Source organism: Macaca nemestrina, chromosome 1 (assembly GCF_043159975.1).
Source record: "Macaca nemestrina isolate mMacNem1 chromosome 1, mMacNem.hap1, whole genome shotgun sequence".
NCBI classification, from domain to species: domain Eukaryota; kingdom Metazoa; phylum Chordata; class Mammalia; order Primates; family Cercopithecidae; genus Macaca; species Macaca nemestrina.
In genome coordinates this window covers 217,203,991-217,231,960 of record NC_092125.1, presented here as the reverse complement: position 1 = coordinate 217,231,960, position 27,970 = coordinate 217,203,991, and the positions used below count along the sequence as shown (strand labels likewise).

The window sequence follows — 27,970 nt, the reverse complement described above, 5'->3', positions numbered from 1 at the left end:
GAATTAGTCACCCAGTGTACGGTACATTGTTATAGAAGGCCGAACTGACGCAGAGATGGAATCCCATGGAGGGTCTCTAATTTGCTAAGCTAGTCATCAGGCGGGATGTTGCCAGTTAGAAACAGGAAGAGCTGACTTTTTGTGCATATGAAAGAAGATAGTGGACAGGCCCATTGTGTCGACTTTGTCCGCCTTGGCAAACTGGAGACAGAAACTCGATTCACCTTCGCCAGCCACGGGAGGACCCGGAGGACCTCCCGAGGAGGTTAGGTCGACTTTCTGGTAACTTTAGATCCTGAAACCACACAGGATTTTTCTTGTCCTCCCTGTGATCTCTCTTCCGCCTACCCAACAGGACAGGACAGGACACCGCCTCTCTTTCCCGTCAGAAAAGGGAAAGGACCGAAGTGAACAGCCGGTTTCCCCTACGTGTCCTTCCGGGCCTGGGCGTCTCGGGAGCTCAGGCTGACCCGAGACCTAACTCCTGGCGAGTGAGACCAACAGGAGCCTGGAAGAGCGCGCGCACCGCGGTGGAGGTTCGGCGCCGGGGGTCGAGAACCGCAGTCAAACCCTGTTCTTCCCCACGCACCGCGCACCTGCCCCCGGGGATGCCGAAGGAAGTGGCCCATAAGACTTCTCTACAACCGAAAGAGGCCTGAAGCTCCAGGACGGGCGAGAGGAGCCTCGTTGAGCGAACCCAGCCCTCTGCCTGGCTGGCCCTGGTCAACAGGCTCGGAAGTGGCGGATTTGGAGGACAGAACGGAAGAAAAGACCTAAAGGTTTCGAATCTCATGATTTGGAGATGTTAAAAGCCTCCGATCCTAAGGTCCGACTGTGCCGGGGAGCGAGGGTGTCTCGAGCTGGATGGAGCCCTGAGCCTTCATCTGGAGAGTCCTCTGCACAAGTTCAGAGAGCACGGCAACCCGCAGCAATGGTTCTCAAGAGGAGGCAACTTCGCCCTTACACGCCTCTCCCATCCTCGCTGGGACACTAGGCCAAGACTGGGGGAAGCGGGGAGGGACAATGTTAACCCCCGGCTTGTATCTAGTCAGCCGAGGGACGGATGCTGCTAAACACCTTACAATCCACCGCGGGAGGGCCCCTCCCCCGCCCCGAAGTAGCCATTCGGCAGAGGAGGAGAAACTCGCGTGTAGATCAATGCCCACGCACTTGGCCGATGGGAACTCACGAATGGGTGACCGATTGGATCTCGGATCTGAGGATAAAACTCCAGCGTCAGAGGCAACTCTGGAAGTTTTGTCCGGAGCAAACGCAACGGTGGCGTTGCCTTCGCCGAAGACGGGAAAATGGCAGGTGTCACAGGTTGCAGGGGAAGGTCGGAGACCAGCTGAGGGCCCCGGAGCCTTCCTGGAAAGACTTTCCCATCCAGCCCGTCTCGGTTTCCGCATCCGTCTGATTCCTTATGATGTTGAGGGTGCCAGGTTCTGGGTCCTTTATGATGCAGAGGGTGCCCCCGTCTCACCCCCGGCACCTCCCGGCTCCCGCCGCCTCCTGGCAATCTGGTGCGCGGCTCCGGACCTGGCGACCCGCGACCGTCTGGTCATTTACTGCCTCCTCGCAAAGGCGCATCTCTAGTTCAGTGGTGAGCTGCGGCCAGGTCGCTGCAACTCGCTGCAGGACTTGGGACTCCTGGCTTTGATGTCCGTCTCGGAGCCCTCGGTGTGTCGCCTGCAGGCTCTCTGTTTTGAAGAAAGCAGGGAGGGAAGAGCCTTGTGAGACGACTCCAGGAGTAAAGAGCGACCCTCACAAGGCCCAAGTCCTCCCAGAGCACAGGGAAACTGTGGCTTCAGAGCAAAGATGGGAGAGCAAGAAGCCTCCCACGTGTCCCTGGTGGTCTAGTGGCTAGGATTCGGCGCTTTCACCGCCGCGGCCCGGGTTCGATTCCCGGTCAGGGAATTGTTTTGCACTGGCCGCCCTCCCGCAGGAATCTTCCTTTACTACGCGGTCAGCTCCAAGGGCTGGATGCAGAGCCCTCTCCGCAGCGAAGGGCAAACCCAGGCGAAGAAGCGCAAGTCCTGGTAGACCACTTCTCATGGCACACCGCTCATATTTATCTCCGTGTCCGTCATCCGCAGAAGCGGCTTTAGAAAGCGACTGAGCGTCTCGCTCAAGTGTACACAGCCGTTCAGAGATGCCAGCCCCCATGGAGCTGCACCCAATAAGCCCTCTTTCTTTGCCGTAGCCGCTCTGGAGGCGCCTAACGGGCTGGGCTGCGAATAACTAAGAGAGAGGCCAAGCCAAGTCTAGCTTTTGTGCAAGCCCTGGACACGGGCACCGGCCAGTCAGCGGAGCCTCCTCACCTTCATTCGCAGCTAACGTGCTCGTTAGGCCTTCGGAAGAGGCGACCGGAGGCGATGCCCGCGAAGTTGGGAGGCGGGTGAGCGGCGGGTGAGGTCCTCGAGGGCGGTCCGGTTTGCTGATTGAGCGGTAGAGGGAGGCGATGTTCGCTGACCCAACAACGACAGCAGGTGGAGTAGGCACAAAAGGAAAACTGTTGCCGGTGCCCTAAGCAGAAGGCAGGTGTAGAAATCAGCACTAGGACGTCGAAGCAGTGGTAAAACAGTCAAATCCCACAATGTCTACACTCTACCAAGAACTTGCGCACGCTCCCCCTTTTCCATTCAGTGCTCGCAAGAGGGGTTCGGAGAACCCCGCGTCCACTGTAAGCTCAGGGGGAAGCGGGAGCCAGGGAGGTGAAGTGCACAGACTGGGCAGAGGCGGCGGGCAGAACCGCGGGGGTGAGAGGGCGCGGTGGCTGCGGGGCGGGAGCCGCTGCTGAAAGGCGGCCTGGGTTGTCGTGTGGGGTGACTGTCGGTGGAATCTTTGGCGGAGAGCGGTTTGGAAGAATGGCGAGGGGCGGCAGTGGGGAGGGTGTTGACCCTGAGCGTCCGGCCCGGGCGAGGGGGCTGTGCTGTCCCGGCAGGGCATGGGCTAATTCCCACTTTCCTGGCGGGGGAGAGACCGTGGTCACGAAGGGGGTTGTCCCAGAGTGAAGCTTCTTCATCGCGCTCTAGAGTTGCTGATCCTGTGATTTCCTCAATGTGGGAAACGGTGTTTGTGCTAGAAGAGGGCGGCGCTCTTTACCTAACATAACGGGATTCAAGACTGACATCGCCTCACGCCCACCCTAAAACGCCCACCCTAAAACGTTTACGTGGCTTCCTTGTCTTTTTTTTTTTCCCTGTCCTGAAGTCGCCTCATCCTCACACCCCGTCATTTTTTTCTTCCACACTCGAGTCTCTCTCTCTCATTAAAAGCTCCACCAAATATTTGAAATATCTCAACCAGAAAGACTGCAATACATTATTTTATTCGTGGAAGCTACAGACCAGCTAGGTTGAGAGTTGCTTGATATTTTCTGCTAAACGGTGAGGCATAGGGCACCTCGGAAGGTTTCTCTTTGGGCCGTTGTTTGTGTACTATTGGGTTTCCTTCTTTTCCCCAGACAGTATGGCGCTGTGGGGCCAGCGGTAAACCCTGCTTTCTGGCTTTCTGGCTTTCTGGCTGCAGATAAAGGCCGCAGCTGGTGCAGGAATTAAAAGCAAACCAGAAGACACATGGGTTCGCCCCAGTGGGTCCAAGATAGAGTCTGACTGTAGCAGGATTCGGACTGGAACAGAGGTTGCTGCAGGTACAAGGCAGAGTATTAACCACTATAGAATCCCAGTGCGCCCCACACTTACTGCTCGTCGTTTTGCTTCCCCACCCCTCTTTTATTTATTTATATGTTTGTTTGAGAGACAGAATTTCACTTTGTTGCCCAGGCTGGAGTGCAGTGGCGCGATCTCGGCTCACTGCTACCTCAGCCTCTCAGGTTCAAGCGATTGTCCTGCCTCAGCCTCCCTAGTAGCTGGCACTACAAGCATGCGCCACGAAGCCCAGCTAATTTTTGTATTTTTCGTAGAGACGGGCTTTCACCATGTTGGCCCGGCTGGTCTCGAACTCCTAACTTGAAGTGACTGATCCACCCACTTCAGCCTCCCAAAGTGCTGGGATTACAGGCGTGAGCCACCTCGCCTGGTCCCCCGATTTTTTTTTTAATCTAAAAACATTATGCGATTTTTACTTCTTTATTCTTGGGCAGCCACAAGTTCTCCTGATTTTCTCACGTGTTCTTCCCGTTTCCCGCTCTCCATTCTGATGCATGTCCCATCTTCTCTGCATCCAGCCGGTACCCTCTGTACGGGCATCCTGGGCTGTCCCATTGTCTCGTCCTGGTCTCCCCTGCTTCTCCCTCCTCTTTTTCACTTTTTGCCTTTTGAATTCCCTGCCTCTTGCCCGCTCCCGCCCCACCAACCCCATCTACTGAAGCCGAGTTGAGTGAGGGGAGAGCAAGCGGAACAGATGATTGCCTGAAGGCGGCGCAAAAAGACAGAGCTATCATGAGAGCCGTCGGGGCCTTCAACTTCCCCGGGGCCCTATCAGGCCCAGGCTAGGGTCGCAGATCCAGGTATTTTCAGAGGCACTGGCTTCTGAAGTAGGCGAGGGTCAACGCAGGGTGAAGGCCATTCGGCCGCCCTTCTGGCTTCAGAGGGATGCCATGCGCGCGTTTCTAACGTGCAACAACACGATGAGTCGACTCAGCCTCTCCGGTTTTCTGAAGCTTTGTTGTCTGCACACTTTTCCTGCAGAGAGCGAACAGCAACCGTTAAACTTCAGTGATTGCTTAATCTACGGTGAGATGAAAGCGACCATCGGACCTTGTCTCTGTGGCGCAATCGGTGAGCGCGTTCGGCTGTTAACCGAAAGGTTGGTGGTTCGAGCCCACCCAGGGACGTGATTTTAAATGTTGGCAGTTGTGGCCAGGCGCGGTGGCTCAGGCTTATTAATCTCAACACTCTGAGAGACCAAGGTAGGAGAAGCCTCACTTGAACTCAGAAGTTCAAGACCAGTGAGAATCCCATCTCATTAGAATAATAATAATAAATTGCAGTTATTTCTCCTCAGGCCTTGCACTGTATTTAAAAGTGAAAGACCAGTCGCTTGTGTCATGTGCATTCCATGAGGACACAAAGCAGAAGGTTCCCCTCTGAGCCTCCTAGAAAATACCATCCCTCCAGAACAAACTAGGTTGTATGCATGGGAACCTGAAAGTATATGAAGAGAGAAACCTCAAAAATTTTGCCTTGCTTTCCACAAAAATTAACCCATCACAGTCTCCTTCAAGTGGCATCATACCTCTTCACATTACTCCTCTCCCTGCCTTTGTGCTGTTGTCATGCATTTTACTTTACACGTGTTATAAACCTTCCAATCCATCTTTATTACTTTTGTTTAAAGAGTCAGATGTGTTTTTGTTTTGTTTGTTTGTTTGTTGTTTGTAAGATGCGTCTTGCTCTATCAGACAGGCTGGAGTGCAGGGGCACAATCTTGGCTCACTGCAACCTCTGCTTCCCGGGTTCAAGCGATTCTCCTGACTCAGACTCCTGAGTAGCAGAGATTACAGGCATGGGTCACCACACCTGACTAACTTTTGTACTTTTAGTAGAGAAGGGGGTTCACCATATTGGCCAAGCTGGTCTCCAACTCCTGACCTGAAATGATCCCTGCCCGCCTCGGCCTCCCAAAGTGGTGGGATTACAGGCATGAGCCACCACGCCTGGCTAAACAGTCAGATGTTAAAATTATATATTTGCCTATGTAGATGTCATTTCTAGTGGGTTTGTGTGTGTGTGTGTGTTTGTGTGTACATCCAGATTTTCTTCCCGTGTCAGTTTCCTTCTGTCTGGAGGACTCCTTTAACTTGCCTATGAGATGTCTTAAACTTGCACTATCATTCACTGATGCTCTGGGAAAAAAAAAAAATTTTTTTTATTTTTTTTTTTTTTTTTTTTTTTTTACGCGGGGGCTCACGCCTGTAATCCCAACACTTTGGGAGGCTGAGGCGGGTGGATCACGAGGTCAGGAGATTGAGACCATCCTAGCTAACACAGTGAAACGCTGTCTCTACTAAAAATACAAAAAATTAGCCAGGCCTGGTGGCGGGCGCCTGTAGTCTCAGCTACTCAGGAGGCTGAGGCAGGAGAATGGTGTGAACCTGGGAGGCTGAGCTTGCAGTGAGCTGAGATCGCGCCACTGCACTCCAGCCTGGGTGACAGAGTGAGACTCCGTCTCAAAAAACAAAAAATTGTTTCCATGAGTTGATGAGTTGTATTTTAGATGTTTCAATAATTCGTGGCTTTGTGTTTCTTAATCTTTTTTTCTGCAGTGTCTAATCTGCTATTAATTGCATCCAGTCAATTTATTATCTCAGGTGTTATTGTTTTTAATCTCTAAAGTTTGATTCCGACCATTTTTATATGTTCGATACCTCTGCTTGATTCTTTGGACCCACAAAATATTGTCATAATAACTGTTTTAAAGTCCTCTGTGTTCTTTTGTTTTTTTTTTTTTGTTTGTTTCTTTTTTTTTTTTAGGACGGAGTCTCACTATTCTTTCCAGGCTGGAGTGCAATGCTGCGATCTCAGCTCACCACAACATCTGCCCCCCTAGCTCAAGCAATTCTCCTGCCTCTGTCTCCCGAGTAGCTGGGATTACAGGCATGCACCACCATGCCTGGCTAATTTTTGTGTTTTTACTGGAGAAAGGGTTTCACCATGCTGACCAGGCTGGTCTCGAACTCCTGACCTCAGGTGATCCGCCTGCCTCAGCTTCCCAAAGTGCTGAGATTACAGGCATGAGCCACCACGCCTGGCTGTCCTCTCTGTTAATTCTAACATCATGTTAGGTCTGGTTCAATTTTGATTAACTGATTATTTCCCCTCTTTATGGGTTCTCGTTTCCTGGCTCTTTGCATACTTGGTATTCTTTAATTGGATACTGGACATTGTGAAGTTTACCTTCTTGCCTACTAGCTATTTTTAAATTCCTTTTTTTCCCTTGCCAGCAGGAAGTTATATTTTATAATTCCTACAAATTGTCTTGAATTTTTTCTGGGGTGCACTTAAGTGACCTGTAAACAGTTGGACCCTTTTGGATCTTGCTTTTATGAACTTTTACGTGGTTCAGAAGTAGTGCTCAGTCCCAGGCTGATTATATCCCATTACGAAAGCATTAAGAATTATGAATAATTCAGTCTGGCTGGTGCGAACGGATACTGTTTTCTGCACCGTGTGAGTACCAGACACAGTTCCATGATTTTCTTAGGTGGTTCTTTCCCTGGCACTAGTGAGCTACTCTTTTCACAATCATGCACTAACTAGTGCTCTGCAGAATACTCTGGTGGCAGAACCTGTACATATGCCCCTATTCTCTCTCTGCTCAGCTTTCTTCTCACTGTATCTTTGTCCTATGAACTCTGTCTTGCTCTCCCTGGACACTTAGCTTCACTTCCTCAATTCAGGGAGTCTGCCACCGATCCTTTTCATTGTGCCTAGCCTGGAAACAATTGTGCACCAGACTGTCATTCCCTTCCATCCCAGATTGAACTCCAGAAAAATGAGAGGGTTCAGTGTAAGTGAAAACAGTTGGGCCATTGCATTCCGTTTGAACCAGTTGATTTGCATGTCTGTAAAGGAGTCTGGAAAATGAACCCTAGGCCTAATGTGAATGGTGAACAAAATCAGATCTAGAAGTAGCGAATGTATCGTAAGCTAAGCAGAATTTTTTAAACTAGCAGCATTAGTGATTCAGGTGGAATTTCTTCCTCTTCCCTAGGTTCAGTTTCTGGCCAAAGCATGTAGTTTGGTTTGGTTTGGTTTGGTTTGGTTTGGTTTCTCACTGTCAACATAACCTCATTTGTTACATCTGCTGGAGTCTTTATTACTCACTTGGTGAGTCTTGTCTAAATAGAGATTCAGCAGCCAGGAGCATGGCCACTGTGAGCTGAGGAAATGTGGGAAAAAAAAATCCATTGGCTTTTGTTTTTTTTTTTTTTGAGAGGGAGTCTCAGTCTGTTGCCCAGGTTGGAGTGCAGTGGTGCGATCTGGGCTCACTGCAAGCTCCGTCTCCGAGGTTCAAACCATTCTCCTGCCTCAGCCTCCCGAGCAGCTGAGACTACAGGTGCCCGCCACCTCCCCCGGCTAATTTTTTTGTATTTTTTAGTAGAGACGGGGTTTTACTGTGTTAGCCAGGATGGTCTCGATCTCCTGACCTCGTGATCCACCCGTCTCGGCCTCCCAAAGTGCTGGGATTCCAGGCTTGAGCCACCGCACCCGGCCGGCTTTTTTTTTTTTTTTTTTAGAGGAGTCTCACTCTATCGCTCAGGCTGAAGTGCAGTGGTGTGATCTCAGCTCACTGCAACCTCAGCTCACTGCAACCCCCGCCTCCCAGGTTCAAGCGATTCTCCTGCCTCAGTCCCCCCAGTAGCTGAGATTACAGGCATCCGCCACCATGCCCCACTAATTTTTGTATTTTTAGTAGACACAGGGGTTCACCATGTTGGCCAGGCTGGTCTTGAACTCCTGACCTCAGGCCATCCACCCACCTCCGCCTCCCAAAGTTCTGGGATTACAGGCATGAGCCACCGTACCCAGCCCCATTGGCGTTTTTGGAATAAAAGATGGTAATACATTGTCTCCTCATCAACGTGTCTGCCATGGGGGCAGGGTTGCGATACTGGAGGAATTAGTGCTTGGCCTGAAGTGTAGCAACAACCCCTCCAGCCCACTCCACTCACCTTCCAGAGAGGGAGGTAAGTTCTGGTGTGTTTCCATGGGTTTATAACCTTTAGAACTAGTAACCTTTTCACATTAGTCTGTATTCCTGGTGGATCCATGAAGTCCTGGCAAAAAAAATCATACAGTCACGGTTGATCCATGACATTTGTGCTGGGCCTTGGGCAGAAACTGAACCTCCAGGAAGACGTGTATATCTGAAGTGGGCTGGTAGAAAGCTGAAAGGAGAGCCCTTGGACCTTTGACCTGGGTCAAGGGCAGGTCCCTGAGGATTCAGATGCCTTGGCCTGCAGCTACACCAGTGCTGGCCACTCAGTGGTTCCAAGCAGCATTCTGGCGCCCAAGTGCCTAGGGGCTCCCTCCAGAGAATAGAAGGCAAAGCAAGCCCTGGATGCAGTGACCCCAAACCTGTCAAGGAGAATAGAAGGCAAAAGCCGGAGAAAAGGGTGAGAAAGTGGGTGAGAGCCTTCCGGGACCTGTACATCACACATCGGGAATTGTGTCTATTAAAACTGTTGGTTCCTGAAGCCTCTGGAGGGTGGGTTGGGCAATTACAGTTTTCCGAGAAAGGTTATTTGGGGGTAGGGAAAGGTATGCATGGTTAATATAAAAATATTTGAGACAGAGTCTGGCTGTGTCACCCAGGCTGGAGTGCAGTGGTGTGATCTCAGCTCACCACAACCTCTCCCTCCTGGGTTCAAGTGATTCTCCTGCCCCAGCTCTGGAGTAGCAGGGATTACAGGCACACACCACCATGCCTGGCTAATTTTTGTATTTTTAGTAAAGACAGTGTTTCACTATGTTGGCCAGGCTGGTCTCAAACTCTTGATCTCACATGATCCGCCCACCTCCATCTCCCAAAATGCTGGGGTTACAGGCATGAGCTGCAGAGCCCGGCCAAAAAATATTACTTTTGTGGGACACAGTGGCTCACACTTGTAATCCCAGTTATTTGTGAGGCTGAAGTGGGTGGATCACCTGAGGTATAGAGTTCGAGACCAGCCTGAATAACATGGTGAAACTCCCATCTCTCCTACAAATACAAAAATTAACCGAGCGTGTTGGTGCACACCTATAATCCCAGCTATCGGGAGGCTGAGGCAGGAGAAGCACTTGAACGTGGGAGGTGGAGGTTGCAGTGAGCCGAGATGGCCCCACTGCACTCCAGCCTGGGCAACAGCGAGATTCCATCTCAAAAAAAAAAAAAAAAATCTATCTATCTATCTATCTATCTATCTGTCTATCTATCTATCTATCCGTCTATTCTTAGTTGGTGTGAATATGGAATATTGACTCCACACCCTTGGCTTGAGGTCCAGATGCAGCTTCAGATTGGTTTTCTCAGGCAAATCAACCTGTTCCACAGCTGTGCTCTGAGATGGAGGGCAGCCAAGCAGCACCCCCAGGAAATAACTCCTGAGCTTTCAGAGAGGTAATCACTTATTCACTGTCAGCCCGTGGAGAAATTCAGGCGTTAGAAGAGAATGAAGAGAACGTTGTGAGATTTCCTGATCTAAAACTCTACATTGTTGTGTTACCCTCAACCTCCCTTGCTGAAATGATGGCCCGCTGACAAATGTGCGCTTCCCTCCTCACCACTCTGACTAGCAGACCAAGGTGTGGTTCGCTGGGAGCAGATTTGTTGATTAGTAATGGCATTCCTTTCATGTTTCTTTAGAATCACCTACGTATTTCCAACCTTCAGAAAAGCCAAGGCGTTGCTGCCCGATTTCAAACCGGGGACCTTTGACACGTGAAGCGAACATGTACTCACTACACGACACAAACCCTCCCAGTTCCCGGCACAAGACGTATTCCTGAAAATGTTAACGTCTGCTGTTTTTAACTACTAGAGTTTCCAATATAAGAAATGCGACGGCTTTTCAAAATTTGAGTGAAAAAGACGCCAGGAAACACAGGCAGAGAGGCTGAACCCTCATTTATGGTTCCACACCTAACCCAAAACCAAGACCCTAGGGACCCCCAGTCTGGCTTCGGGATCCCGCATCTTATGCAGGGTTTCCAGGAACTGAGTGCCCGTGTGTGGGATTCTCATGGCTGACTCTCTCTGGCTCCCAGAAGCTTCAGTAGCTGGTGGGTTTTGAGCGACGGAGCCCCGAGTGCCCCGTGCTACACAGGAGTGTTACTTTCATAACACTTTGCTACCTGAACTTACATCTTCTCTGCAGGAGGTGGGAATTTGAAAGGAAAAGTAACTGAAGTTTTGCTAGACTTAGAAAACCTTCTGGGTGTAGTAGAGATCCTTGTTAGACGTGGGGACAATGGCAAGCATCCCAAAGGGCTCCTCACTAGGGTGTCTGTAAAGCAATTGGAGCAAATTCAAATTAGATGGCTCAAAGAAAAGGAAACATTTTCCTGGGAAAACAAGAAATTTGGCCTGAAACTGGTTCTTTACATTTTAATACTGTTTTACAATTGGACTTATTCAGTAAAAAGGAAGGAAAGTGGGAAGAATTTCCTTACATACAGGCTTTTATGGCCCCTACCAGGAATCTAACGTGAGAGTCACTGCAGGATGTGTCTGGCTCATGTCACGCACCAAGAAACTGCGTGGGATATCCCCGATGCTCCCTTCCTAGCGGCACCCCCTGGAACACCCATGCCCTCCCCTGGGTCTTCTCAGTCCCCTAGTTCTGAAAGGGGTCCTGCCAGTTCTCCAGTGCAGGATTCCACCCCAGTGTCATCAGGAACCCCTCCCTTTTATTCAGCTAGCTCCAGCCTATATCCCCCACTGCTCAAGGGAAGTAAGCCCAACCACTACCACCAGGAGTGGAACTCTGTATCAGCCCCTGAAATCGAATCTGTGTCCACTGTGGGAGGTAGCTAGCAGAGATAAGGGAACAATCACAGTATATGTGCCATTTCCTATGTCCAAATTGGCTTTATACAAGGAGAAATTTGGCTGGTTTTTGAAGGCTCCAAGGAAGTTTATAGAGGAGTTTGTTAGGTTGATCGTGTCCTTGGATTTAACTTGGCACAATTTTCAAATATTATTGTCCACTTGCTGTACTATAGAGGAGACGCAAAGGATTCTGGGTACTGGCCTGTGACTGTACAGATAGAGTAGCTGCTCATATCCAAGGCCATGCCATTTATGTAGGAGGAGATGCACTTCCACATAGAGACCCTCAGTGGGATTATCAGAAGGGTTCCCAAGAACTTGAATGTAGAAATCACATGCTAACTCGTTTAATAGAAAGTATGAAAAGGTGTGTGATTAAGCCAGTTAATTATGACAAGGATAGAGAAGTAACTCAGTGGAAGGATGAAACTCCCATTCTGTTTTAGGGCTGCTTGGTTGAGGCACTCAGGAAATATACTAATGTAGACCTAGACACCCCGGAAGGGCGGGCTCTTCTGGGCATGCATTTTATTACTCAATCTACCCTTGACATAAGGAGGAAGTTACAAAAGGCAGGAATAGGACCCCAAGCTCCAGCAGCCAACTCTTAAACGTGGCCTTTGGAGTTTATAACAATAGGGACAGGGTAGAGGAAGAGGAGAAAACTCAAAGAAATAGCCAAACATTGCAATTGTTCACAGCTGCTTTCAGCCTCCTACTCCTTTTGAGCTACCCGTCGTGGGAAAGCGTTGCAAGAGTGGCTTTGGGATGCCCAGACAAAAGCCAGCGCGTCAGCCCCTGGGCCGGAATCAGTGTGCCTTCTGTCAGCAAGAGGGCCACTGCAGGAAAGACTGCCTCAGGCTCCAAACGGAGTCTGAGCTCCCTGGACCCCTGTTGGCTAAGAGAACACAGGACTGACAGGGCCCAAGGTCCCCAAAGCTTCTACCGGACACCTTACCATATCTACAGAAGAGCCTCAGGTAACTCTTGACATGGTGGGTAAAAATATTGAGTTATTGGATATGGGAACCACCTTCTCAGTTCTGACCTAGTCCTTGGGGCCACTGTCTTCCCACTCCTGTACTGTAATGAGGATAGATGACCAGCTAAAAGCTAGGAGATTCACCCATTGCTTTAGTTGCGCTGTGGGGAACCATATGTTTTCCCACAGATTTTTGCTGCTGCTTGAGTGCCTTTTTCCTTTACTGGGAAGAGACTTACTTTGCCAATAACAGGCTGCAGTTCAATTTGTAGCACCGCAAGGGAAGGCCACAGGGCTTCCACAGACATGGAATGAGATGGGAAATGAAGAATGCCAATCACTAAAGCGGTAGTCAGGGGCCTCTCATCAAGATCCCTGCCTTTCACCATTCTTTTACCAACTTCATCTTCTTATTGGGGAACATGAGGCAACTTTAAGAGCTCTTACGGTTTCAAACAAAGCAGGGCCAAGTGCTAAGCAAACTCCACAGGGATGCCTCCCACATGAAGATATGGGAAGTATAAGGCAGGTTGACGGGGCGGGGAAACACTGAAGGCCTCTGAGTAGGGCTTTTCTAGCATTAGGAAAGGTGGGAGCACCTCCTTGAGCTGACTTATAGGTACTAGGGAGTATCTTCCTCTCTATAAAATATCTCTCCTGCACGTCTTTTGTTGTTGTTTGACAGAGCATCATTCTGTCACCCAGGCTGGAGTGCAGAGGCACCATCTCGGCTCACTGCAACCTCCGTCTCCCAGGTTCAAAGGATTCTCATGCCTCAGCCTCCTGAGTAGCTGAGACTACAGGCATGCACCACCATGCTAGGCTAATTTTTGCATTTTTAGTAGAGACGGGGTTTCCCCATGTTGGCCAGGCTGGTCTCGAACTCCTGACCTCAAGTGATCCACCTACCTAGGCCCCAGTGTGCTGGGATTACAGGTGTGAGCCATCGTGCCCGGCCCTGAACATCCTTTACAGATGGGAAAGACCTTCTTCTGCACCTTATGGTGAAATTCGAAAGAGAAATAAGGATGCATTTGTCAGAGGATGGTATGAGTAATAAAAGTCACATACTTATACCCATCACTGACAAAATGACAAGCCTAATATGGTTTATATTACACGAAAGCTCAGTGAGTGAATTAATATAGTCTCCTCCTATTGCCTAGAAGAGTGTGTAAGGCATATAGTCCCCTAATAATCCAAACTTTTGCCCCCAAAGTCAAACATTCAAGTAAGAGACAGGAGATATAGGTCAAGGTTTTAATCTACACACACACCAGTGACGCTACCAACCCAAAGGCTCTTATATACCTGGAGAAGCTCCAATGGCCAGCGTGGAGTTCTTCTGGGAAAAGAGCATGCTGGTGGCATTGCTGTTAGATTGAGCCTTTTCTCTAGCAGATAGCCTCACTGTTTGTGTGGATTGAATTACAACATTGAGACTAAACTAACGAAGATCTTAAAAATACTTTAGTGCTGCACAAAGATTGAGAACCCTGGCTATTTCCAAAAGGTTGCCAAGATCAAAGTCTTGTCTCTATAGAAATCCCCTGATATTCTCGTAGTCAGACGGAACCTTATGGGAAAGCAAGCACCTGAGGGGAGATGGAGACTGGAGCTTCAAACCCAGGAACCATTACAATTGCACCTTCAAACATATGGACAAGCCTGCCAACATTCTTGGGATGGCTAGAACAGCTTGGGAAAACTGTTCAGGAACTATAATTATCAAGAATATTTCAGGAAGGCTGGGCGCGGTGGCTCACATCTTTAATACCAGCACTTTGGAAGGCAGGGGTGGGTGAATTGCTTGAACTCAGGAATTTGAGGCCAGCCTGGGAAACAAGGCAAGACTCTGTCTCTATGAAAAAGGCAAAAAAAATAGCTGGGAGTAGTGGCATTCATCTGTGGTCTCAGCTACTCAGGAGGCTGAGGTGGGAGAGCCATTTGAGCCCCCGGTTGTAGGATGTGGTAAGCCGAGATCATGTCACTGCACTCCAGCCTGGGTGACAGCACAAGAGACCCTGTCTCAAAAAATATATATATTTCAGGAAAGATAAGATGTCCCATTTTAAAGAAGGAGAGCTGTTCAACGGATTTGTACATAGCTGAGAGTCTGCCATAATCTCTTCACTCTCTCCATTCTGGCCTGCTTTGAGTATACCAGCTTGTAGATGCCAGTGGGGGCCAGAGTGACTGAGGTGAGGACAGGAACAGAGCAAATTACCCAACCCACCAGGGACCTGTACTTGAGACTTGATCGCAGAGCTGTGTTCAGCCTAATCACTTTTTTAAAGTGACTCTTTAGGGCCTGCCTGCAGAGAATGACGTCTGTCAGTTTAGACAGAGGTGGTGAGCATGTAGAATGTAGGAGCTACTGAGAGATTGATGGAGCTTTATGTTTCTTATTAAAGGAGCACTCACTGGCTATATCCAGAGCAGAGGGATCTATCTTCCTGTGCATGAAAGAGGAAGGCATTGCTGCTGGGAAGCTGGTGGGAGTCATGGTGGCTGGAATCAGTCAAATAGTGTTGTTCATCTAGTGAGTCCTCCAGGACTTCATCCGTTTCTTCCTCCTGGACCTCCCTCCTGAGCCTGGTGGAGTAGGCATGACAAGGGATTAAACCAAGGCAGCCTGGAACCACAGCTTCATAGCTAGTTCTGATCTGAAGCTCACGGAAGAGGCACCAAAAACCAAAGGGTCCATCATATTAAAGAGGAAGTATACAATCCACTTTTGACTGGGAGTAGAGTGTGCCTAGAGTTAGTATAGAAGTGAGAACAGCAAGTGATCAGTGCATTGACCTCATAACACACAGATAAGGCAGTAGACTCAATAACTACTCTAAGATACACTCAGGGCACACAGGACACAGAGACCCATACGGTTGGCTTCAAAATGCTGTGTTCACATTTTATTTAATATTATGTGGAGTGGTCCATTGAATATTGGCTCTTGAGACAATGCAACCTCCCAGGGCTTTAGCAGATTTTAGACCCCTAAATCTAAATACCTGGTATGGTTTCAATGTATTTCTTTTTTTTTTTTTTTTTTTTTTGAGACAGAGTCTGGCTCTGTAGCCCAGGCTGGAGTGCAGTGGCGTGATCTCAACCTCAGCTCACTGCAAGCTCCACCTCCCGGGTTCACACCATTCTCCTGCCTCAGCCTCCTGAGTAGCTGGGACTACAGGCACCCGCCACCGTGCCCAGCTAATTTTTTTTGTATTTTTAGTAGAGACGGGGTTTCACCGTGGTCTCGATCTCCTGACCTCGTGATCCACCCGCCTTGGCCTCCCAAAGTGCTGCGATTACAAGCGTGAGCCACCGCGCTCGGCCAATGTATTTTTCAAGGTAATTTCCTGGCTATAAAATATCTGCCAACATAATTCAGGACAACTGTGCAGAAACCAGATACGCATCTCACTTTGGTTTTTAAACATACAGGTTTTAAAGATACAGAAACCAGGGATCCCTGGTTAGTTTACGTTTTGGTAAGACTGTCTACTTAACTAAGTGTGAGAAATTGCTAGGACATAGGAACCAATGCAAGAACTGCAAAGGGAACAGAGAACCCTTTTTAAAAGGACACATTGTATAATCTGTCAACAAAAAAGTAACAATCAGCAGTTTCTGATTTTTCTAGATCTGGGACTTTTAACCTCTTGAGCCCTTGACCCTGGAATCTTCTCTAGAATTGGTCAGTCCACCATCAACCCCTTCATCATTCAGAGGTACCTGGGAGCCAGTAGCTTTTGCCTGTCTTCATTTTTCTTACTGTTTTGATTTTCTGCAAACTAAAATTAGAAAGAGCTAGTCAGAAATTAAGCAGGTCCCGGCCGGGCATGGTGGCTCACGTCTATAATCCCAGCACTTTGGGAGGCCGAGGCAGGCGGATCACAAGGTCAGGAGATCGAGACCACGGTGAAACCCCGTCTCTACTAAAAATACAAAAAAGTAGCCGGGCGTGGTGGCGGGTGCCTGTAGTCCCAGCTACTCAGGAGGCTGAGGCAGGAGAATGGCTTGAACCCGGGAGGCGGAGCTTGCAGTGAGCCGAAATAGTGCCACTGCACTCCAGCCTGGGCAACAGAGCGAGACTCCGTCTCAAAAAACAAAAAACAAAAAACAAAAAAAAAACAACAAAAAAAGAAATCAAGCAGGTCCCATTTCACACATTGCACACATGGGGCCTATATGATCAGGGACATAACACTTTACATGTGTGTTCAGAATACTCTGCAAGAATTACTGCAGGAGGCCTCAGGTTGTGTCTTTAGAGAAGTGGCCTGGCAGGCTTGCCTGAGCCCACTGGACAGGGTGTCCCTGATGTGGTGAATCATCACCAGGACATCAGCTGCCTGAAGCAGAGCAAAAAGTTTAAAATGTCTTTTGTTCCCCAGCTCAAGGAATACTTGCCTGCTGCCCTTTGGACTTCTCCAGTTGTAACCTTCCTTCCTGCCACAGGCTGGTTGCCAGACCATGACTGTGTGTCCCATTGCTGCTCACACACAGAACCTGCTCCAGTCTCGGAGAGGACAAATAGCCCTGTCCTACCTTTACTCCAAAACCAGAGGACGGCCCAGGTGCCTTCAAGTCTGTCCCTGTTGTGCTTCCTCAGATGTTCTTGGAGGTAATTCTTTTTTTTTTCTCAGTTTGTTAGTGAGAATTCGGGGTGATTCTATGAAAAATATTCCAGTATAAATCAAGTTTTCCAACACCAGCTTCTACTATATCCAGTGCCTAAACTAACCCCAAAAGATTTGGACAATTTATTGGGACCTGAAAATAAATAAATAAATACATACATACATACATAAATAACCCTGAAAGAGAAATACGCTCATGAACATTAAGATACTCCTTCAACTGATGTGTACGGCAGCCATGGAATTATGATTTGACCCACTTCACAAATGAGGAAAAGAAATTCGAGAAGGTTCAATCACTTGCACAATGTGAGTAAATACAGTACTAGACTAGAGCGCAGGTGATTCTGATTCTTAGTCCAGGGGTCTTCCCATTCTAACAAGCTGCCTTCTGTCATACTCTTCTTTCTGACCACAAAGATTGAATGGAGCCTTCTGCTTCTGGTCAAGTTGGTGTAATAGGGACTAGATTTGTCCTCTACCTTAAACAACTAAGAAACTGGAAAAAGAATTTTAAACTATAGCTTCAGCATTGGATATAGTGCAGTACAATCCAGTGATCCCTGAGAGAGAGAAAATAAAAGAGGTGAGCCCTATGATTGCTCCAGTTTACTGCCTGAGATTTTCACCTGCAGAGCAGGGAGGGAGGACCCAGGCAGAGCCTGGTAGTAAGTTTGAAGAAGTCAGAGTGGCTAGACATCACAGGACAGACTAGAGAGTAGATTGCTGCACAGACAGAATGCCTTGGATATCTGTCTTCCATCTTCAGCGAAGTACTGATTAGTATGTGTATTTGAGGAAATTAGGCAAAGCAGGGAAGAAAACTTCCCAAAAGGAATAATCTCTGTAGCTCACACAGAGCTTACAACACTTGATGTTTCCATCAGCTAGAGTGAAAATCCCTTTTAGTAAAGGGAGCATTGGTTAGAACAGGGGTCCCCAACCCCCAGCACTGGTCCATGGCCTGTTAGGAATAGGGCCGAACAGCCGGAGGTGAGCAGCCGGCAAGAAAGCATTACAGCCTGAGCTCTGTCTCCTGTCAGATCAGCGATAGCGTTAGATTAGCATTGGAGCACAAACTCTATTGTCAACTGTACATGCCAGGGATCAAGGTTGCACGCTCCTTATGAGACTCTAACTAGTGCCTGATGATCTGAGGTGGAACAGTTTCGTACTGAAACCACCCAACTCCCACCCCTACCAACCCACCCCCACCTCGTCTGTGGAAAAACTGTCTTTCATGCAACCAGTCCCTGGTGCCAAAACTGTTGGAGACCACTGGCTTAGAATCTTCAAAAGACTATTGCCTCCAGTGTAAACTATGGACTTTGTGTGATAATGACATGTCAATGTAAGTTCATTAACTGTAACAAATGAACCATTCTGGAGAGAGATGTGGATAGTCTAGGAGGCTATGCATGTGTGGAGGCAGGGGGTATATGGGAACTTTGGTACTTCCTGCTCAATTTTGCTGTGAATCTGAAACTACTCTAAAAAATAATGTCTATTTTCTTCAAAGGCATATTGCCTCCATAGTATGAAAAAAATAGCCGTTGACTAATAGCTGCTCTTATCCTGCCTAAAAAAATTAAAAAGCCAGCTTGAAAAGACGCAAATGTTTTTAAGTAACTTTGTTGTATACCAAAACAAAGCTAAAATAATTTTTTTTTTTTTTTTTTTTTTTTTTTGAGACAGAGGCTCGCTCTGTCGCCCAGGCTGGAGTGCAGTGGCGCAATCTCGGCTCACTGCAAGCTCCGCCTCCCGGGTTCACGCCATTCTCCTGCCTCAGCCTCCCGAGTAGCTGGGACTACAGGCGCCCGCCCCTGCGCCCGGCTAATTTTTTCTATTTTTAGTAGAGACGGGGTTTCACCATGGTCTCGATCTCCTGACCTTTTGATCCGCCCACCTCGGCCTCCCAAAGTGCTGGGATTACAGGCGTGAGCCACCACGCCCGGCCAAGCTAAAATAATTTTAACACAAAATGCAAAAAATCCAGCACTCAATAAGTTACAATTCACAATGTCTAACAGCAAATCAAATAATGTTAAGAATGCAGAGAGACAGAAACTATAATCCATGATGAGAAGGGGGAAAAAAATCTATCTACTTAAACTGACTTAGAAAGGACACATCAGATGAGAATTAAAAAACAATAGAAAGGACACAGATGACAGAGTCTGTAGACAAGGACATTGAAACAAGTATAACTATATTCCTTGTATAAAGAAGCTAGGCCGGGTGCAGTGGCTCATACTTGGAATCCCAGCACTTTGGGAGTCCAAGGTGGGCGGGTCACCTGAGGCCAGGAGTTGAAGACCAGCCCAGCCAACATGGTGAAACCCTGTCTCTACAAAAAATACGAAAATTAGCTGGGCATGGAGGCACACGCCTGTAATCCCAGCTACTCGGGAGGATCACTTGGGAGATGGGAGGGTCACTTGGGTCTAGGAGTTTGTTGCTGCAGTGAACCAAGATCATGCCACTGCACTCCATTCTGGATGACCAAGTGAGACCCTGTCTCAAAGAATAAAAACAAAATAAATAATAAAAGGATTTTGGTCAATGTCTTCATATACTTCTTGCTGAAAACCAATGTTAAATGTTATACTGGCATCTTTTCCCCCACTGGGGAAGCACATTAGTTTTGTTTGTTTTTTTGCTGTTGTTGTTGCTTTTAATAGACAGGGTCTACCTCTGCTGCTCAAACTGGAGTGCGATGGCGTGATCACAGGTCACTGCAGCCTCAAACTCCCAGGCTCCAGGGATTCTCCTGCCTCAGCCTCCTGAATAGCCACGACTACAGGCACGTCACCACACTCAGCTATTGTGTGTGTGTGGGGGGGGGTGTGTGTGTGTGGGTGTAGATGGGTTCCTACTATGTTGCCCAGGCTGATCTCAAACTCCTGGGCCCAAGTTATTCTCACACTTTGGCCTCCCAAAATATTGGAATTACAGGTGTAAGCCACCACACCTGGCCCATGTTGGCTTTTCACTTAACTTGAGGACAAGTTTGATATTCATAACTCCTAACCCCACTCTCCTTTTCTATGTGTGGGTTGCTTTGTGTTATAATCTCTATATACATATTTTGTGCTTGTCACTTATTATTTTCATTCTAACTCCACAGAGTTTCTTTCCAATCTGTCACAATCACTGAAATAATTTATGCATATCTCTTTAAATACATGTAGGGGCCACCTAATTTAGAATGACTTATAAACTGTTACTCTATGTTTGAAGCAGTTTTTATGGAACACTAATGATTTGCATTGAGCCAAAGCCATTTGCCTGAGGATATATTCTCAGACAGAGCATGGTAAAAACCAAGGTCATGAGTCTGTGCTGGTTGGTGGTGATCGACAGCATTCCTGTGCAATGGGGATTAGTGGGATAGAAACTGAGGTTTTAAAGATGGGCTTAGATAGGCAGAAGAGAAGTGATCCCCTGATGTACCTCTTCACTTCCTATGTATCAATTCCTCCCTGGTTTTGTGAGACTGAGATAGGGAGACTCTTATGGAATATCTGTCCCTTCCCTTCAGCTGCCTGACTTTCCTGGGCTCCTGGCTGGCCTACACATGTGTAACGATGGTCACCTCCACATTCATGACAAATAGAAGGACAGAGAACCAACAAACTGCATATCCTACGTGCTAACCTGAAACTAGACTGTGTGATAGTATTAGTTTGTGAGATATATCAGAAACTATATGATTTTAGTCCTTTTAAATTTATTCAGATTTATTTTAAGGGCTAGCATATGGTCTATCCTATAGAACATCCCATGTGTACTTGAGAGGAAGTATATTCTGTTTTTGCTGAGTGGAGTATTCTATAGATGTCTGGTAGGTTATGTTGTTTAAATCTTTTATTTCTTTTTTTTTTTTTTTTTTTTTTTTTTTTGAGACGGAGTCTTGCTCTGTTGCCCAGGCTGGAGTGCAGTGGCCGGATCTTAGCTCACTGCAAGCTCCGCCTCCCGGGTTTACGCCATTCTCCTGCCTCAGCCTCCCGAGCAGCTGGGACTACAGGCGCCCGCCACCTCGCCCGGCTAGATTTTTGTATTTTTTAGTAGAGACGGGGTTTCACCGTGTTAGCCAGGATGGTCTCGATCTCCTGACCTCGTGATCCGCCCGTCTCGGCCTCCCAAAGTGCTGGGATTACAGGCTTGAGCCACCACGCCCGGCCTAAATCTTTTATTTCTTTACTGATCTTCTGCCTAGTTGCTCTACCCATTATTGAAAGTTGTGGTATTAAAGTCTCCATCTACTATTGTTAAATTGTCTATTTCTACCTTCAGTTCTGTCAGTTTTTGCTTCCTGTGTTTTTAGGCTCTGTTAGATGCATATGTATTTATAATTGTACTCTGTTCCTATGGATTAACCCTTGTATCATTACAAAATATCCCTCATTGTCTTTGGTAACTTTTTTGTCTTAAAGTCTCTTGTTTATTTTGTCTGGTATTAGGATAGTTGTTACTGAAACACCAGAGGTTTGATTTAAGTCTTGCCGCTCACTGCACAGAAAGACATTCACTGAGCCAACTCATATTGCCAGGGAAGAAGACTTTCATTAGATACTGCAACTTAGGAGGTAGGAAATCAGTCTGAAATCCATCTTCCTGACCAACAAAAATTCGGGGTTTAGACAGCAGGGAAGAAATGTAACTACATGCAGGAAAACAGGAATTAGGGAGAGGTAAGAAGGAAGAATTGTTCAACAGGAAGCAGGTGGTCACTTAGGCAATTATGATGGGGTAAGGGGTCTGACATCTCATTGTGCAGATGTGATACTCTGGTAAATATCAGTTCTTTGATACTATCTGGAAGAACCCATGGTTGGTTTCCTGAGAAAGGAACTCAGATAACACAAATGTAACTTTCTCAAATTTTAAGACTGAGAGGGTCAATTTCTATGTTTATTCAAAAGAAACCTTAAACATCAGTTCTATGGGACAATTCGATTGGCTTAAAAGTCACTTCGGGTTTCTCATGGTTGCTAATTACATAATTATGTTACATTGTATGGCAAAGGGATTTTGCAGATACAATTAAATTAACCTTAAAATGGGGAGATAATCCAGGTTGACTAATCTAATCACATGGGCCTTTAAAGTCTGGGTCTAGAGGTCAGAGATCAGCAAACTAGGAAGTCAGAGAGATCCAAAACATGTTAGTGATTCAATGAGGAAGAAACTCTTCATTGCTGACTTTGAAGATGGTGAGAGTCACAAATAAATAAATTCCTCAGTCCAACAACTTCATAATTAGTGCTACCTGCAATTATGAGCTAACAATATTTTTAAGTGCATTTACAATATGTGGTGAACAGATTCACATTGTCTCTGCCTAGTCTTCTCTTTTGCTTTGTCCCTGCATGCTACTATGTCTGTCTAGATGGGGGGACACAAACGCCAAGCCTTTGTGCAGCCTTCTCTCCTCTCTTGGAATGCTGTGGCTCTCTAGAGCCAGATAGCACTGCTGAAGGTAGCTGAGTACAGGCAACTGGTGGTGTTAGAAGCCACAGGCCTTTGATTAATCCAGGCTCTAACCCTTACCCACCTCAAAGTCCTAAGAGTCCTCCTTATAGTTTCCTATCAGATTTATACAGATTATTACCCACAAACCTTGCTCTTCCTTGGACCCCTAAGGCCAGGGCTTCTAATATCTTCATCACTTTTGAAGTATCTAGTAACTCTTCTTTCTGGAGTTTCAGTTACTTCATCCCCACTGCCTAGTGAAAAGTCACCAGATGACCAGTCCAAAGCCTCATACACACATCACGGCTAAACAGTGACTAGATGATATTTTGTCTAGATCAGCCATGGGTATTGTCAAATGTGACAAGGTGATCAAATCCAACAGAAAATTCCAAATTATGGGGACAGGGCCTCTGAATTGGATAAATCCCTGCAGAAAAATAAATAAATAAATAAATAAATAAATAAATAAATAAATAAACAAAATTTAAAAAAGGGAGAGCAGGGGGAAAAAAAAGGCAGCCATGAAGAAAATAAAGGTTTTGGCCGGGTGTGGTGGCTCATGCCTGTAATCCCAGCACTTAGGGAGGCCGAGGTGAGTGGATCACGAGGTCAGGACATCGGGACCATCCTGGCTAACACGGTGAAACCCCGTCTCTACTAAAAATACAAAAAAAATTAGCCGGACATGGTGGCGGGTGCCTGTAGTCCCAGCTAGTCAGGAGGCTGAGGTAGGAGAATAGCGTGAACCCAGAAGATGGAGCGTGCAGTGAGCCCAGAACACACCACTGCACTCTAGCCTGGGCGACAGTGCGAGGTTCCATCTAAAAAGAAAAAAAAAAGAAAAAAAAGAAAAGAAAGGTTTTGTCTACCTGAGGGGCTTTATTTATATAACAAGGCCACGTTTGCTAGCCAAAGCAAACTAAAAGAGCAATGGTTGTCACCTCATACCCCAGACTGCAGTTCAGTAGCTAAGGTTCTGCCCCTTTTGCCACCATGGCAACCTGGGTTCGCTTCCTAAATCAATTTCTTTCCAGTTTGATATTTGTGTTACTTTTGAACATTTTTTCCAGGAAGTTTTTTTTAGCAGGATCTTTGTTGGCTTTCACCCCAGCTGTTACAGAACAGCTTGACTGAATTCAAAATCCAGACGGTCAGATGGTATCCTGAGAAGATGGTGGAATGAGAAGCACCTGGAATCTAGACAACAACTGCATGGGCAGGATCTGTCTGATGTAAATATTTCTGAACTCAGGAGCCTACTGAAGGCTTGCAACTTCCGGAGGAAGGCCTAGATGGTAAATTGTAGATAATTTCAGTCAATTTCAGCCCTTAGCACAATAGCAGCTACCCAACACTACCTCCAACGCAGTCAGCTTGTGTTCCTACAGTAAGCTGCACACATCTTTCAGGATCCAGAATGGCCAAAAAGGATGCTGTCTCCAAATATTGGGGGTCTGGGCCAGGTGCAGTGGCTCATGCCTGTAATCCTAGCACTATGGGAGACTGAGGCGAGTGAATTACCTGAGGTCAGGAGTTCAAGACCAGCCTGGCCAACATGGTAAAACTCTTGTCTCTACTAAAATTAGCCAGGTGTGGTGGCAGGCACCTGTAATCCCAGCTCCTCAGGAGGCTGGGGCACAAGAGTCACTTGACCCAGGAGGCAGAGGCTGCAGTGAGCTGAGATCACACCACTGCACTCCAGCCTGGGTGACAGAGCAAGACTCCATCTCAAAACACACACACACACAGACACACACAGACACACACACACAGACACACACACACACACAGACACACACAGACACACACACAGACACACACATTGGGGCTCTGTTCTCTAATGGCTGATGGCAGCACAGAGACAAAGAGGCTGGCAGCTACTGTTGTACCTCCCCCCATTGTAGCAAGCTCCTCACCCTAAGTTGAAGCAATTTCCAGAAAGTTTAAAGGGACGGTACCCTTTTTTCACCTTCCCTCAATTTTTCTCTTTTTCCCCTTTTGGGAGCCAGACATTAAAGGATAAAATATTCAAGAACAATTGCATATATAGGTAAAATTAGGTTGTGACCACACACCCAGGGAAAGGTTCAGGCTCAGAAAACATCTGTGAAGACCGTAAGTTTATACCTCAGGGCTGATCCTTGGCATACACATAACCTACAATAATCAAAAAACAAAACAGTAACGAAAAAACAGAAAACCCTGAGGAAGGAGGAGAATCTAGTTTCTAGAGTTAACCACACTAGTCGATTCAAATGTCCAGTTTTCAACAACAACAACAATAAAAATAAATAAAAATAGGCCGGGCGCGGTGGCTCAAGCCTGTAATCCCAGCACTTTGGGAGGCCGAGACAGGTGGATCACGAGGTCAGGAGATTGAGACCATCCTGGCTAACACGGTGAAACCCCGTCTCTACTGAAAACACACAAAAAAACCAGCCGGGTGAGGTGGTGGGCGCCTGTAGTCTCAGCTACTCTAGACTTGCCCAGACTTGCATTGCAAGTCTACCCAGACTTGCATTGTGGAATTTCTAAAGAAGAGGGAGAGAAGGGCAAGAGAGAATATTTGAAGAAATAATAGCTGAAAACTCCCCAAATTTGATGAAACACATGAAAACAGACACAGTAACCTAACAAACTCCAAGTAAGATAAACTGAAAGAGACCTACACCAAAACACATTATAATCAAACTTTCAAACATCAAAGACAGAGAATCTTTAAATCGGTAAGAGAAAAGCAACTGGTCACATGCAAGAAATCTTTAATAAGATTATAAACAGATTTCTCATCAGAAACTTTGGAAGCTGGAAGGACGGGAAATCAGAAGCTGCCAATGGCCAGGAGTGGTGGCTCATGTCTATAATCCCAACACTGGGAGGCCGAGGCAGGCAGATCACTTGAGGTCAGGAGCTCAAGACCAGCCTGGCCAACATGGCAAAACCCTGTCTCTACTAAAAATACAAAAATTAGCCAGGCATGGTGGTGGGTGACTGTAATCCCAGCTACTTGAGAGACAGAGGTGAGAGAATCACTTGAACCTGGGAGGCGGAGGTTGCAGTGAGCCAAGATCACACCACTGCACTCCAGCCTGGGTGATAGAGTGAGACTCCGTCTTCATAAACAAACAAACAAACAAACAAAGGAACAAACAAAAGCTGCCCATGAAAGGGAAGAGGATCAATAAATGGGTATTCCAAAAAAGTCAAAAGTCACACAAATAGCAAGCCAAAATAAACTGGTTCCCTGACTGGAAATTGAACAGGCTATGGCAGCAAAAGCACAGAACTTTAAGGACTGAACTGCAAGGTGAGCAGACTTTGTTGTGAATCCTGGAAGGGATCCAGAGCAAGCAGTTTGAGCTGATGAAGAATTTTAACTTTGTTTTGGGTCAAATTTTGCTCTTTAATTTAGTCAAGAGAATTTTTTCCCTACACAACACAGATAATATTGTCAAGACAATTTTTAAGGGTAGCCATGACACTAGTATGTGCCTTTCTTTTAATTTGATCTTCCTATCAACTGTTTAAAATAAGAGATCTCTAAAATCTTTTTTTTTTTTTAATTCAGGTATCTAATTTAAGGGATCCATCTTCAGGCCATTGGCAATTAGAATTTCCAATGGTGTAATTATTCCAACAGCAATTCAACCAAATAGCCTCTTTGTGGAAAGTGCAGGATGTCATTTTCCAGGCTGACCTTCTGGGAAGGGCAAAGAAGAGGCAATTCCGAAGATTCCCCTGCAAGAAAAAAGTTCAATGCAAGGAGTAGGCGACAGGTGGTTAAGGATGATGTCTGCCTCCAGTAACCCACAAATTTGTGGGGGCTTCCTGTCACAGACCTGTGAATCTATGATACCAGGTAGGCCCTCTTGCGACTGAGCTTTCCTAGGACTAACCAGGTAACAAGAGTTGAGATGACAAAAGCCTCAAAGGGATGGGACTTCTTAAGACAAACCCCAAGAGCTTGACATAGTCAGAACAAAAAGTGTGCTTGGGTTCCCAGCCATTTTCAGACAGGCCACCTAGTATGATCTGAAAATGACTACCTCTTACCAGATAGCAGAAACCAAGAGGAAGTGCTCCCACTTGGTCACAAGTCAAGCTCTCAACGACATAAAATAAGATGAGAAGGAACCTCAACCAGTACCCCCTTTTATGACAGAATAACACATAGAGACAAAGACAGAGGAACAGACAATTTCTGGGAAGAAAAGGATTAAACAACATGAATTGGTACCACAAAGTACCAAAAAGCACACCAGAGTCACTACACCCAAGACTAGTCACACAAATTCTTTTCTCCAATTAAGCAAGATTTTGGAGAGGGAAAAGAAAGAAACAGTGAGTTTTACTGTCCACTTGATCAGATTCCACACAGAGGAGGAGGCCGGGAGCCCCGCTGGTAAAAAGAAATTCTTACCTTTATGACAGCTGATCAGATCCTGGATTATTCACTGTAGATTCCAGAAGAGCAGAGCTTTCGTATCCTGCTTACATCTCCAAAACTGTAGGGACCAATGGAAACCCTCCCTCTTAACCCTCTGAAGTTTCACTCAAAAATCAAGTCACAAAAGCAGATTAATTGGAGAAATGCCATAAAATGTACTAACATGTACATGGGGAGAGCCACAGAGTGATTACCCTACCCTACCCACAATGGGATGCAGAAGCTTATCTACCATCTCCAGGTAACAGAATGAATGAGGGCTCAAAGTATGGCCAAAACCAGGTACCATCAGAGTTAGAGGTATATCCACGTATTGTGGGCAAGACAGGTTATGGGAGGGAGAGAAGAGGGGCTTGGCTAGCAAAGATGGTCTTAATATGTAAATGAAACCTTTCCGGTAGCAGCTCTCAGAGAGAATAAACCCTCAAAGTTTCTTTCAGACGTATACAGGTGTCAGACTCTCGGTTAATCTTCCCTAGATCTGGGCAAGGAAAGACTTGGCTGTGTCAATGCAGATTCCCTACAGATGCAAATCTCCCCACCAAAAGACAACTTTGCAGGGCTACTTCTGCAGCTGGCTTTCTGAACAGACATCTCAAAATATGTCAAAGGAATGTATTTTGGGGTAAAATATTTTTAATTCCTTCACATCTACAGCCTGATGCACCTGCCGTTTCAACGCACCATTGTTGGTGGCAACTCCATTCTTCCCTACACTCAAGCCAAAAAAACAGATTCTCCTTGAGGTTAGTCTTTTTCTCACAGCACACATCCAATGTGTCAGAAAAATTGTGTTTCCTGTTTGGTTAATTACAGACTTTGATCTGCCCAATCTTTCTCTTTCTTGGTCTCTGAATTTTGGCAAAGGAGTCTCCTGACACAGGCGGGATCGATTCGACCGAGGATTCTCAAACCCGTCAG

The 27,970-nt window shown here is 46.8% G+C and overlaps 3 long non-coding RNA genes, 2 other non-coding genes and 1 pseudogene across 5 annotated transcripts; 4 read left to right on the top strand and 2 right to left on the bottom strand.

The window, feature by feature from the left end:
- Nucleotides 1-776: 776 nt before the first annotated feature.
- LOC139364187 (uncharacterized) lies at nt 777-1,328 on the bottom strand. The gene is made up of 2 exons (XR_011625572.1): nt 1,190-1,328; nt 777-1,001 (listed from the first exon to the last, which is right to left on the bottom strand). It is a non-coding gene; the product is annotated as an uncharacterized lncRNA (long non-coding RNA).
- LOC139364185 (uncharacterized) lies at nt 993-11,566 on the top strand (annotated as a pseudogene).
- TRNAE-UUC (transfer RNA glutamic acid (anticodon UUC)) lies at nt 1,846-1,917 on the top strand. Its single transcript has one exon. It is a non-coding gene; the product is annotated as a tRNA-Glu (tRNA).
- LOC139364193 (uncharacterized) lies at nt 4,219-27,970 on the bottom strand. The gene is made up of 3 exons (XR_011625578.1): nt 27,023-27,970; nt 14,906-15,076; nt 4,219-4,646 (listed from the first exon to the last, which is right to left on the bottom strand). It is a non-coding gene; the product is annotated as an uncharacterized lncRNA (long non-coding RNA).
- On the top strand, nt 4,725-4,798 carry TRNAN-GUU (transfer RNA asparagine (anticodon GUU)). Its single transcript has one exon. It is a non-coding gene; the product is annotated as a tRNA-Asn (tRNA).
- Nucleotides 16,666-27,032, top strand: LOC139364191 (uncharacterized). Its single transcript, XR_011625576.1, has 3 exons — nt 16,666-17,108; nt 23,673-23,897; nt 26,171-27,032. It is a non-coding gene; the product is annotated as an uncharacterized lncRNA (long non-coding RNA).